The sequence below is a fragment of the Myotis daubentonii genome, chromosome 7 (assembly GCF_963259705.1).
Source record: "Myotis daubentonii chromosome 7, mMyoDau2.1, whole genome shotgun sequence".
Lineage (NCBI taxonomy): Eukaryota > Metazoa > Chordata > Mammalia > Chiroptera > Vespertilionidae > Myotis > Myotis daubentonii.
The window spans coordinates 8,000,053-8,012,664 of record NC_081846.1 but is presented as its reverse complement, the minus strand read 5'-3'; the positions used below and the strand labels follow the sequence as shown (position 1 = coordinate 8,012,664).

The following is a 12,612-nucleotide window of genomic DNA, read 5'->3' as shown; positions in this document are numbered from 1 at the left end:
ATTCCTTGCTGAATCGGCCATGGGTTAGGTTGCTGCTGGGGCACTGTTGGCCCTGAATATGCTTCACCCACACTCCGGACCCAGAGAGGACGGATCCCCTAAAATATTTCTTGTAATTAATTTCCTTTCAATGTGCACGGATTCATGACTGATATTTTCTTTTTTTGTGTGTAAATACTATTGACTATATTCCCTGTGTTGTAATTTACATTCCTGTGAATATTTTGTAACTAACAATTAACACATCACCTTTTTCACCTGGCCCCCTAACCTCCCTCCTCATTGTCAAATATCAGTTACAGTTTAATTTTTAAAAGTAAGGAAATAATTTTCTTAGAACTCCTCATTTCTTTTCTTTTGCCGCTGCACACAATTTTGCCTGGGTAAATTGGGATATCCTAGAAATAAAAGAGGTAGCTAGCCTAGCGTTTAGCCTCATTTATACAGCACTTTTTTTTTTTTTTTTACATGTTGGGATCTATGTTTGTAGATGCATGTGGCAAAGATATTCCCCTTGATAAAGGCAGGATTGTTTATGACAACCTTAAAACCTTCCCTCCCTCCCTCCCCCTCTCTCTTTTTCTTTCTTTCTTTCTTCCTTTCTTCCTTCCTTCCTTTCTTTCTTTCTTTCTTTCTTTCTTTCTTTCTTTCTTTCTTTCTTTCTTTCTTTCTTTCTTTTTTTCTTTCTTTCTTTCTTTCTTTCTTTCTTCTTATTGAGTTTATAAAATCTTTTTACTCATCATATCTTTTCTAAAAATGCGTGTGTTCTCCTCCTTCTGTATCCATACCCCTTCTCCATTCTTGTCACTGACATTTATGTCTGGGAATCTAATGCAGTGGTTCTCAACCTTGGCTGCACATGAGAATCACCTGGGAATCTTTTTAAATTCCTGATTTCTGGGCCTCATCCTCCGGAAATTCTGTTTCTTTGTTGTATTGTGTGTTCTTTCTTTAGTCAGCTTGCTCGTTTAGCCTGAGTATTGAGGGAGAGGGCCCTTCCAAGGCAACTGCTCAAGCCTCATTCTTTAGTTATTATTTAGACACTGGTGACGATGCCCCTCTCTCACCTGCATCATCACTTTCCACAAAGTAGAGAGGACCCAGTTTGGTCTCTGTCCTCTCTGAAAATCCTTACCTTAACTTGCTTCAGCAACTTGCTCAGAATGTTCTTTTACACCTCAGGTTCCTCATCTGTCAAAATGGCACAGTAATACCTACTGAGGCAGGATTTTGGCGGGGTTACATGATACATTACATAGGAAGATAACATGTTGACACTTGGAACAGATTAAATGTTCAAAAGCATTAGTGTAATATGAATCAGAATAGCTCCTGTGATGAAGTTAAAACTTCCTAGCATACAATCACTTTCATTTTGATTTCTCTCTACTTCTGACTTTGGTTTCATCTACTCAGTAAGCATTTAATGGAATGTGTGAGCCATTGATTTGGGTGTTGGGGATATGAATAGACAAAACAGATCATGTTTTTTTGCCATTGCTGAGCCATCTCTTTTAATAGGAGAGACAGACAGAAAACAAGAGACAGAAAAACATGTGGCAGGTTAGTGAGTTCTGAAACAGAAATAAAGCAGGGGAGGAGGAGAGGAAATAATGAAAATGAATTTGTGATTTATGTGGGGTGACCAGGTAACCTCCCTGAGAAGGAACGTGTGAGTAACAACATATGAATGAAGGACCGAGTCATTAGGATATATTGGGGAAGGAGACCCAGGCATAGGGCAGGGCAAGCACAATAGCTCCGAGGCAGGAGCATGATTAGCAAGTTCCAAAAACAGCATGGAGGGTGGTGAAGTGTTGTTTTTCTTTAAAATATATTTTTTATTGATTTCAGAGAGAAGGGAGGAGAGAGATAGAAACATCAATGATGAGAGAGAAGCCCTCTCCCCCCACTGGGGATGGAGCCTGCAACTTGGGCATGTGCCCTGGCCAGGAATTGAACCATGACCTCCTGGTTCATAGATCAACGCTCAACCACTGAACCATGCCAGTTGGGCGGAAGTGTTTTTCTATCCATAGAAAAGTCTGGAAGTTTTACCAGGTGGATCTGCTTTATAAATCCTCAGGGAGCCAGCGTTTTTCCAGTTTGTCTCTGTTTATTCCTAGGGAAAGGTTTTTATCCCCAGAGTCCAAGATAGCCCTGTCTACATTCTGGAACCCAAGGTTTGCTCCGTAGCCTTGGTAAGGAGAGTTCCGAGCCTGCAGAGCAAGGTCTGCCAATCTGCCACTGGCCGGAACTTAGTCACCTGCTTCGCTTTGCTACAAGGGATACGCTCAGATTTGGGTAGTTCTGCCTGGACAAGAGGTGGAGGAACCAGCAATACCCCAAGAAAGCTGATGTTTTTGGCAGATGCTCATGCTCAGTTTTGCAAACTCAGCTGGTCTACAGAAGACTCAGATAAGCATCTGACCTTTGTTTTATTTCTTAGGCCTACTAAGCCTGAAGGGCGAGCTCCCTGAGATTTACCCAACCTTCATTGGAAGAGGAGAGTGCCCTTTTCATGGTCTAGCTGACTTCCACCCTCTGATTCAAGTCCCGGTTCACATCTGAGTCCACACACCCAGCTTAACAGAACCATGTAACTTATGTTTTGAATGCTCCACTAGCATTCAAGTGCATTCTATTCATTTCCCCCGGTTGTTGGTAATTCTCTTTTCAGACGCTCTATAATTTGGGGGTGAAGTAGAATAGTTTGTTTTGTTTTTTTCTGAAAACATTCTCAGCTCTTAAGAGTCCTATAATTGAGTAGGTCTGGAACAGGATCAATTCTTGGGAAGGTTTTTTTTAATGACTTGTTTTATTGTTGTTGTTTTGCTGTTGATATAAAAGACCCAACCCCCAAATTTAGGTTCATTAATGCTCAATTGTCACAGAGTATATTATAATGGTTCTGCACAAAAGACCTATAAAGCAAAGTATATTCTTATACAATGTTCAGCCAGCCAGCCTTATAGTAGTTACCAGAGTCTTTTTCCTTTTTTTCTCCCCATTAGAATAAAAAGTTTGTCTTTTTTTCTTAATTTCTTTGTTGATTAAGGTATTAAATATGTGTCCTCAAAAGTTTTTGTCTTTATCGCATTATTCCATTGGAAGTGATACAAAGTTAGCAGTTGAGCAAAATGTAGTCTTTTGACCACAGACGTCTCCATTCCTTCCACACACTTTTTGGCTTTTTTCAATCATTCTTTGTCAGTTTGATTAAAATATCCTTTAAGAATTGTTGATCCACAATGTGGTGTTTCCGATAAACATTGTGCTTAGAATCTGTGCCTGGTGGAGATGAACTTGATGCGCGTTGTGTAAACATCCAGCGTTGAAGCTGATGACTGTTTGCAGAGAGCTTGCTGACCAACCGCGTTTGCCTTTGGAGAGGCCTCATGGAAGTTCGCTGACAGCTGTGTGCGCAGCGATGGGTGGGCGCTGTCAGCGTTCATGAAGAGTAAATGCTGTGTCCCATCGGTCTCATGTTGACTTGTTGTCATACTTAGCAATTCAACGCCTTTCCGCCCTTTTGTTCTCATTGATTTTGTTATTTTATAAGATATTTTCTCTATTTTATTACAAAAGCAATATCCACCCACCCCTTATGGGGATTTTGGAGAATTCAGAAAAACTCAAAGACGAAAATAACAGTCTTGCCATTCATAGAAAATTATGGCTAACATTAATGTAACTGTAATTTTCAGTACAGTTTTACCTTTCTGAATTATTTGTGCTTACTTGGTTTTGTTTTATTTTATTATTTATGTATTTATTTATTTGAGTGTTTTTTTATTTCTCAAAGTCAGCTGATATTGAATGCCATTCTGCACCAGTTTCTGACTTTACAGACTGGTCCCCTGCTTCCCCAAGCACCTGCCTGACCCCACACCCAGTCATCTTGACATTATTGACTGTATTCCCACGCTGCACACCACATCTTGGTGGCTATTCTGCAACTGTCAGTTTGTACTGTGTAATCCCTTCACCTTCCCCCTGGACCCCTGAACTCCCTTTCCTCTGACAGCTGTCAGTCCATTCTCTAGATCCATGAGTCTGTTTCTATTTTGTTCATCAGTTTATTTTGTTCACTAGATTCCACATATAAGTGAAATTATATGATAGTTGTCTTTCTCTGACTGGTTTATTTCACTTAGAATAATACTCTCCAGGTCCATCTATGCTGTTGCAAAAGGTAAAATTTCCTTTTTTACAGCCGAGTAGCATTCCTTTATGTAAATGTACCATGGATTTTTTGTTGTTGTTGTTTTTTATCCACTCATCTACTGATAGGCACTTGGGCTGCTTCCACATCTTACTATTGTAAGTAACACTGAAATGAACATATTGTTTTGAATCAGTGCTGAGTCTCAAATTCTAACAGGAATTCATAGTGCAAAGAAGTACTCCTATATTATTAGCAATAAGTAGTGACACATTCTTATCTCAGACCCTAGGTCTTAAATTACAGGGTTTTTTTCACAAAATAATTATTTGATGCTGCTGTACATGTCCAAATAATATACGTCAAAGCATCATGTATCTTAAAATTCAATAGTGTAATTAGCATCTCATTTAAAAAATTTTTGTAGAAACAACATTTAAAATGAGATATACTCTGTTGATTATCTCCTCTGCTGTGCAGAAGCTTTTTAGTTTAATGCAGTCTCACTTATTAAGTTTTGTTCTTGTTGCCTGTTGCTTTTGGTGTCACATCCAAGAAATCATTTCCAAGGCGAATGTCATGGGACTGTTCCTGTATATTTTCTTCTAGGAGTTTTAGAGTTTTGGTCTTATGCTTAAGTCTTTAACCTATTTTGAGTTGATTTTTGAATATGGTAGAAGATAAGGGTTAAATTTCATTCTTTTTCATGTGGTATTCAGTTTTTCCCAGCACCATTTGTTGAAGACTGTGCTTTCCCCATTGTGCATTCTTGGCATCCTTCTGGTCATAGTAAGTGTACACCAATAAATACTTGTGGATCAAATGAACAAATGAATGAGTGAATGAGTATGCAAAGCAATAAGAAAGGTCTGTTCTTTTTGAAATGTCTAATAGAAAGTTCAAGGTTCTTGAAGTTTCTCAGCTGGTTAGTTATAATCTCTGTGATGATTAAACTATTTGCATGATTTTTTAAACTTCACTTGTTGAATCTGGCTACCACCAACATCAATATTAATGGCCTAAGGCAGTGGTCGGCAAACTCATTAGTCAACAGAGCCAAATATCAACAGTACAATGATTGAAATTTCTTTTGAGAGCCAAATTTTTTAAACTTAAACTACATAGGTAGGTACATTGTTATTAACTTAATTAGGGTACTCCTAAGGCTTAGGAAGAGCCACACTCAAGGGGCCAAAGAGCCGCATGTGGCTCGCGAGCCGCAGTTTGCCGACCACAGGAAGGGAATAGACAGTGAATTGTTAAACATTTGGTATTGGGATTTAGATTTTGACCTTCGTGTCTTTCTATTAGTGAAACTGGGAGAATGTTTTTGAACTTTTATGACTTTTGGAGACTGCCCATCAATTACATTTCTGCTTTTTTTTTTTCTTTCATGATTCATTTCAGCTTGTTAAAATATTTGGTGTTAATTATTTTGTACTTTCATTTTTATTATGCAAAATTATTCAGAATAAAACATGCATATTCTAAAAAAAAAAAAAGGTAACATGCGGACAGTGTTGCAAAACTCCAGGTGGGAGCTGTGACTGTCATGTAAAAATGACATATGTAAAAGTTATAAAATATACAACTAAAGTGTTTGAAAGGGAAAGGTGTCATTTGGGGGAGATTTATTCTCAAAGTCAGAAGGAAAAAAATGGAAGTGGTCCCACCTGTTCCTTCTAGACGAGGCTCTGGTGGCATTGCTGTGTTGAATGGCGATTCATGTGCTGTATTACCAACAATTTAAATAAAGAAACGACAAGCTCGTGCCTTCTGGAAAATAGGCCAGTTAGAAAAATGAGGCACACTGGCAAAATTAAATATATTCACTGAGTTTCCAAAACCACTCAAGTTCATAGGTCGCGATATGGGAAGGCGTATAAAAGAAGCCAGACTTCCTTTGGTTTATGTGCATGACATATGTAAAAAAATCTTTAAAAATATATACATTTATTCGCCCTAGCTGTTTGGCTCAGTGGATAGAGTGTTGGCCTGTGGACTGAAGGATCCCAGGTTCAATTCAAGTCAAGAGCGCATGCCTGGGTTGTGGGCTCAATCCCCAGTAGGGGGCGTGCAAGAAGCAGCCAATTAATGATTCTCATCTTTGATGTTTCTATCTCTCTCTCCCTCGCCCTTCCTCTCTAAATTCAATAAAAATGTATATTTGAAAAGATATATTTACACATTTATTCTTTTTTGAGATAGAAATAATCTACAGTGAAGTGCACAGACTCTAGGGTACGGTTTGATGACTTTTGACAAATGCAGGTAGCCAGCTGTGTAACCTCCACCCCTAAGCACACTGTCATCACCCCAGCAATACCCTCCTGTCCTTCCCAGTTAATCCTCTCCGTCACCCAGCTGCAATCATTCCTCTGACTTCTGAAACTGATGATTTTGTTTTGCCTAATATTTAAATAGTTAAGTGGAATTGTGTGCCCCTCTGTGTTTAGCTTTTATTTTTTTGCACAGCATAATGTCTCTTAGCTTTATTCATGTTGTGCATATAAATATTTTTTATTGCTGAGTAGTATTCTGCTGCATGAATGTACTAAAATTTGCCCATTTTCCTCTTGAAGAAATTTGAGTTTGCAGTTTTTGCCCCTGGTGAGTAAAGCTTCTGTAACATTCTTGTGAAAATGTTTTTGTGGATATATGTTTTTATTTTTATTTTTGGTAAATATCTAGAGGTGGAATTGCTGGGTGAGAAAAAAAGGGAGTATATTTAACTTTATAAGAAACTGCCAAAAGTTTCCCCAAAGTGTGGGTATTATTTTACAATTCAAGTTCCCCATTTATTCTTTTTTTGCCCATTTGTTCTTATTGTGTTTTTTTTTTTAAATGTGTAGACTTCTACAATTCATAACAGAAAACAGAATTTAGGTTACATGCCAAAATCACTCTGTATACACAAGGTAACTTTAAGTGTTGCCTTATTGCACAGCTACTATGTCTATTGTCTCCCAAGAAAGAAATGGGGGTTATTTCTTATTTTCTGGGGACCAGCTATGGAACAAAATGTTTTTTAAAATCTACATGATAAAAGAGTACTTGAAAACCACTTAATATGTAAGAAGATAAGGAAGTCCTAAAGTATGGCTATTATGGGGATGATTAATTGAGTTCACAATTTCAATCTTTAACCCTAAACTTTTTATTTTTATTTTTATGAACAACTATATAACAATCACTTGTGTTTCTGGGCACTTTTCTAAATGCATTACAGAATGGATTTCACATTCATTTCCTGGGGGTGAGGCAGGGGCAGGAGGGGGAAGCAAAACTCTTCTCAAGTAGGATGTAAATAGCATTCTTGAAACTATTAACATGTTTTTAAAAACATGAAGTATGAAGCACTTCATGAATCTGTGGGTCAGCCTTGGGCAGGGGCCATGCTAATCTTCAAATCATTCCAATTTTAGTGTGTGTGCCGCCCGAGTGAACACCCTCCCCAAACTTTTTGAATTCATTAAACCCGATATATATTGTGACAAACCACCTTTACCTTAATTTTTCACCTCCATTTTGAATGGATTTTAATATTTCTAACTTATTTCATTAAACTCCTCAAATTTTGTTTTTTAAAAGAGTTATTTGATGTTGAAAAGAGCATAGAAGTTCCTGAAATCCCTTTTCCTCTTTGGAAAAGTGAGTTGTGTTTTGAAGGAATTTTGAAAGGAGTTCCATTCTCTAAGACCATGGTCAGCAAACTGCGGCTCTTTGGCCCCTTGAGTGTGGCTCTTCCTAAGCCTTAGGAGTACCCTAATTAAGTTAATAACAATGTACCTCCCTATATAGTTTAAGTTTAAAAAATTTGGCTCTCAAAAGAAATTTCAATCGTTGTACTGTTGATATTTGGCTCTGTTGACTAATGAGTTTGCTGACCACTGCTCTAAGAAGTAAAAATCAGTTCAGAAATTACTGACCAGAAGGCCTGGCCAAATCAGTTGTCCTCACCTTGCCTGCCACCACGGCGGTGCAGTGGAGACAAAAGCGAACGGGGAGGTTCTTCATATGCATGTGCTGGCCCAGGCCTATTCTCACCTAAAATGCTATTTTCACGCAGAAACATGTTGGTGTTCTGCAGGGCAAACTTTTGAGGGGAGGTTGAAAGCGGGTAGCATGGAAAATGCTCTTACTGACTTTTAGAACTGTGTTCAGCAGCGAGGTGCACCCAGTTGTCCAATGTAAGCCCGCAGGACCTCCCCCCATTGGTAGTATGGTGGAGTGTTCTTTCCGTAAACACGTGCTTCTGGAAAACATAAAAGGTCCGTTCTGGACAAGTGCATCAGGCCTCGCTCTGCCATCTGTAAATCATTTAGACTCAGCCTTCTTGAATGACCCTTTAAAAATACACAGGACCTAATTCTATCCTCGAGTCCCGTAAAACTCCCACTGGACTCCAGTGGGAACATTGCAAAGTTAGGTTCCGAGGAAGGAGGGCCTTTCCTAAGGCCTGCCTCTGAGAACTTCCTGGGGCAGAACTTGGCCAGCGCATTCCTCCTGAGAGAGTTGTCTGATCTTGTTGGTTGTGGAGCTTCAAAATAGACTCTCTGCCCCAAGGCAGCAGGCTTCTCTCAGATGGGTATATGCCGCCCCCCCCCATAGGCCTGCAGCGTCCCAAGGCAGTGAGCCGGCGTGGGTGACCCCTGGCACTCAGGGAACCTGCTTTCCCTGCAGTCATCCTTGGGTCACCAGGTGTGTTCTCACTGCCCTGCCCCATGCTTCTCTACGCTCTATTTTAAAAACGTGCTATTTTTGAACGCTTAGGACAGTGACGGCGAACCTTTTGAGCTCGGCCTATCAGCACTTTGAAAAACCCTAACTTAACTCTGGTGCCGTGTCACATATAGAAATTTGTTGATATTTGCAACCATAGTAAAACAAAGACGTATATTTTTGATATTTATTTTATGTATTTAAATGCCATTTAACAAAGAAAAATCAACCAAAAAAAATGAGTTCGTGTGTCACCTCTGACACGTGTGTCATAGTTTTACCATCACTGACTTAGCATGAGCAGGCACTGTGTCAAAGCTGTACATACATTATTTCACCCGATCCTGTGACTAACTGTGGAGCAATGTAGGGCGGCTACCAATGTCCCGAGGTCACCCAGCAGAGCCCATATTGGACCATGCTTCCTCTGGCTCCAAAGCCATGGGTCTCCATTGTTGCATGTTTGCATGATACTGCTGCCCGGTGCACACCTGTTCTATACCAAAGGGATGGTCCTTGTGTTGGGAAGGCCTGGTTTATTGACCTGTCTCTCCAATGAGCTTGAGAGAGGATTCTTGCCTTCTTCATCTTTGTATGGCTAAAGCAGGATTGATGGGATTTTAATAAATGAAACTTAAATGTAAAAATTAACCTTTCTCTGTGACTATAAAAGCTCACATCCTTTATATAGAAAACTGAACAAAAAAAACACACCAGAAAACATAAGCTGTTCCCAGATCCCATTATTCAGAAATAACTGAAAAAAATCATTGATAACTGGGTGAATTAAAAAAATACTTTAAAAACACCGATAGCTTTGTTCTGTTCCTAATGCATTTCTTTTTTTTATTTCTTTTTTTTAATTATTTTATTTTTTTATTGCTTAAAGTATTACAAAGGGTATTACATATGTATCCATTTTATCCCCCTGCCCTAGACAGTCCCCTAGCCTCCCCTATCCCCCAGTGTCTTATGTCCATTGGTTATGCTTAAATGCATGCATACAAGTCCTTTAGTTGATCTCTTACCCCCCTACCTCCTGACCCCCAACCCTCCCCTGCCTTCCCGCTGCAGTTTGACAATCTGTTTGAGGCAGCTCTGCCTCTGTATCTATTATTGTTCAAAAGTTTATAATGGTCTCTATTGTCCATGAATGAGTGAGATCATGTGGTATTTTTCCTTTATTGACTGGCTTATTTCACTTAGCATAATGCTCTCCAGTTCCATCCATGACGTTGCAAATGGTAAGAGTTCCTTCCTTTTTACAGCAGCATAGTATTCCATCGTGTAGATGTACCACAGTTTTCTAATCCATTCATCTACTGATGGGCACTTAGGCTGTTTCCAGATCTTAGCTATGGTGAATTGTGCTGCTATGAACATAGGGGTGCATATATCCTTTCTCAGAGAATTAGAAAGAGAGCAACAAGAAAACCCCAGAGTGAGCAGAAGGAAGGAGATAATAAAGATTAGAGCAGAAATAAATGACATAGAGACCAAAAAAACAATACAGAAAATCAATGAAACCAAGAGCTGGTTCTTTGAAAGGATAAACAAGATTGACAAACCTCTAGCCAGGCTCACCAAGAAGCAGAGAGAGAGGACCCAAATAAATAAAATCAGAAACGATAGAGGCGAAATAACAACAGACCCCACAGAAATACAAATGATTGTTAAAAAATACTATGGACAGCTCTACTCCAACAAACTAGACAACCTGGAGGAAATGGACAAATTCCTAGAAAAATACAACATTCCAAATCTCAATCAGGAAGAATCTAAAAATCTCAACAGGCCAATAACTATGGAAGAAATTGAAGCAGTCATCAAAAAGCTTCCATCAAACAAAAGCCCAGGACCAGACGGCTTCACAGGGGAGTTTTACCAAACATTCAAGGAAGAACTAAAACCTATCCTCCTCAGACTACTACAAAAAATTCAAGAGGAAGGAACACTTCCAAGCTCATTCTATGAAGCCAGCATCACCCTAATACCAAAACCAGGTAAAGACAACACAATGAAAGAGAATTACAGGCCAATATCCCTCATGAACATAGATGCCAAAATCCTCAACAAAATCTTAGCAAATCGGATCCAGCAGTACATCAGAAAGATCATACACCTAATGCATTTCTATAGCAGTGGCTCACTGAGACTACGCGATTGTTTGATGTTAACGAAGCATCATTAGTGCATGAGAAAGCCTTTATCCTTCATAACATGGGAGGTGAAAAGGGGAAAACAGCAAATGTTTCAATGATAAAACTATTTTAATATCATAATATAAACTTCCTGAAATAGCATTCTCTTTGTGAATATACAGTTTTGAGTCAATTTATTTCAAACTATTAAACTGATCTGAGGTAGATATTTAAACATTATCTCTCTTATGATCAGAAATACATTTCCGGGTTAACAACACACTTTTTATCCGTAGGCAAAATAGGACCTGACGTGCAATAGTTAAAAGCAGTGTATTGGGGAAGTCTAGCCCCTAGTGGACAGGACTCCCTGGTACACGCCCCACACTGAGCTGGTGGGTCAGCTGGAGGGACGCCGGAACTCCAGGGCTTCAGAATGGACGGTTTCAAACCTCTTGGTGTTGATATTTTCTTCTCTTCTACTTTTTTCATAAAAGATGCCACATGTATGTCTAGCTTAGAAGAACTTCATAGTATTTTGGTGAATACTAAGACTTTTCTACTCTACCATTTTTTTTTTTCAAGCATGATTTTTCTCATTAGGCAGTGAAGAGAGTACACTTTCTCCACTTCCCCTTGTCGTCCCTTCCCCTCCCTTCTCCTCACCTTCTCTGCCCTCCCTTCCCTTTTCCTCCCCTTCCCTCCTCTCCCCTTCCTTTCTGTTTTCACTTCACTGTAAGTATCCAACAATTAAGAAACATTAGCACTTTTTGTCAGGATGAATTTAGGTTACATTTATAACTTCATCCCCAATACGCAAATGCACATACACACTTCACAAAATGGACTATTTCTTTTAAAACTAAAAAGAACTCTTCATTACTTCCTTTTCCTTTTGTAAATATGAAATTTAAAAAATGCTAAAACAATTAGAGTGAAAAATTAAACTTTCTCATTCTAAGCATTGCCATTAAATCTGTTTTGTGATTCAGAGACACTATATGATTAGATTTCTCCAATCACCCTGATGACTCTAGACGAACCGTGGGCAAACTACGGCCTGCGGGCCGGATCCGGCCCGTTTGAAATGAATAAAACTAAAAAAAAAAGACAGTACCCTTTTATGTAATGATGTTTACTTTGAATTTATATTAGTTCACACAAACACTCCATCCATGCTTTTGTTCCAGCCCTCCAGTCCAGTTTAAGAACCCATTGTAGCCCTCGAGTCAAAAAGTTTGCCCACCCCTGCTCTAGACTTTTGAACTCCAAAGGCAGCCAGTTCTGCTCTGCGTTCCAGAGCTTATGGAATGAAGCACTCAGGGGGGTCAGGCACTCAGACACTTTGCAGTGACACACAACATAGGGACCTAATGAAAGTGGGAGCACTGTTTTGCATATATGGAATTGTTAGGACACATCTATTACAGTAAATACGGCTCTTCACCTCCCCACACACCTGAAGTTCACTCATGGGCACTGGGGGGGTCGCAGCTCCTGAATAGTTGTCAAGTGTGGCAGGAAGTTCTCTGACACCAGGTGGGAAGTTTTCATCCCAGAGGTGTGTGGGCGCGGCTCAGAACA

The 12,612-nt window shown here is 39.4% G+C and overlaps 1 non-coding gene across 1 annotated transcript; it reads right to left on the bottom strand.

The window, feature by feature from the left end:
* Positions 1-7,510: 7,510 nt before the first annotated feature.
* On the bottom strand, positions 7,511-7,614 carry LOC132238931 (U6 spliceosomal RNA). Its single transcript, XR_009453902.1, has one exon. It is a non-coding gene; the product is annotated as a U6 spliceosomal RNA (small nuclear RNA).
* Positions 7,615-12,612: the final 4,998 nt, after the last annotated feature.